The following is a 1,587-nucleotide window of genomic DNA, read 5'->3' on the forward strand; positions in this document are numbered from 1 at the left end:
GGAGTATTCGAGCGGTTCCAAACAGTGCTGTTTTCTGCAAGTACTCCACCCTTATTGCAGCCCCTATTTGTTCCATGTACTTCTTGAGATTTTTACTCATTGTTCCCAGAGCTCCGACAATTATTGGTGCTACTACCACCTTTTTCATCGACCACAACTGCTTAACCTCCCAAGCTAACTTGTCATATCTTTCGACTTTTCTTTCTTCCTTATCGCATACCTTGTCAGCTGGGCATGCTATATCTATGATCCGGCATTGTTTGCTTTCTTTCTCAATTAACACTATGTCTGGTTTCCTATTCTCTATCTCATGGTCGCACTGAATCAAAAAATCCCATAGGATCTTTGCATTATCATTTTCGATGATGTCTTCGGATTTATGTTCGTACCACTTACTTGCTCTGTCAAGTCCGTAAGTGTTGCAAAGTGTCCAATGGACAATCCTTGCTATATTGTCATTACGTCTCTCATATTCTTTCTGGGCTAGTGATGTACATTGGCTGGTAATATACCATACGGTTTCAGCATTTTGTCCATAGATTCTACATTTATCACCTTTTGAAGTGTTGTCTATTCTGTATTTGATGTAATTCGTTCTTAATGCTTGCTCTTGGGCAGCACAGATTATTATTATTATTATTATTATTATTATTATTATTATTATTATTATTATTATTATTATTATTAAGGCGGTGAGCTGGCAGAATCGCTAGCACGCCGGGAAAAACGCTTAGCGGCATTTCGTGCGTCTTTACGTTCTGAGTTCAAATTCTGCCGGGGTTGACTTTGCTTTCATACTTTCAGATGAGTAGTGGGAGTCACTACGGAAGCTGGAGATTTTGAAAGGCATCCCGCGAGAACTAACATACGGAAGATCCGTGTTTGTATACACAAACAATGTCACTGAATAGTGTCGGACACCAAACACATGAAGGTGATTGGCACTAATCTAAGAGGTGACGAGTAAAAAATTAAGCTAGAAAAATCACTGGGTTTCATAAGGAATGGTTGAGAATTATATACAACATGCATTTAGTTTCAAGAGCGGAGGTTTGCGGGGATGGTCATAATAAATATTTATCTGTAAGAGGAGGTGGGAGAAGAAGCAGAGCATGGATATAAGTAAACAAAGGCATGAAGTGCAATATAATTCTGTGAACTGCACATATACACAAAACATATGCAGAAACATGCACAAATACAACGCAATGCATATATGTGTCATACAAACAGCTCAGTGGGTGAGCGGTCGCTCTCCTTTCCCTTTTGTTAGCTTCTGATGTCATCCTTCATACACATCATCACGTGCCCATATCAGCGCAGGCTTCTCTCTTGCACGATACTTGACTCCTTTTTATATCCGTTTTAAGTACTAGTGAGACACTGGGTCAATGTAATTGATTAGTCTCCACCACCCAAATTCCCAGGCCTTTTAATAGAAAGGATTATTATTATTATTATCATCATCATCATCATCATCGTCATCATTGTCATCATCACCACCACCATCACTTGTGTTAGACGTACGTCGTATCGGCTTCTGGTTTATCAAATTTTGTTGAAAAGAATTTGTTTAAGTTTGAAAAA

Source organism: Octopus bimaculoides, chromosome 15 (assembly GCF_001194135.2).
Source record: "Octopus bimaculoides isolate UCB-OBI-ISO-001 chromosome 15, ASM119413v2, whole genome shotgun sequence".
NCBI classification, from domain to species: domain Eukaryota; kingdom Metazoa; phylum Mollusca; class Cephalopoda; order Octopoda; family Octopodidae; genus Octopus; species Octopus bimaculoides.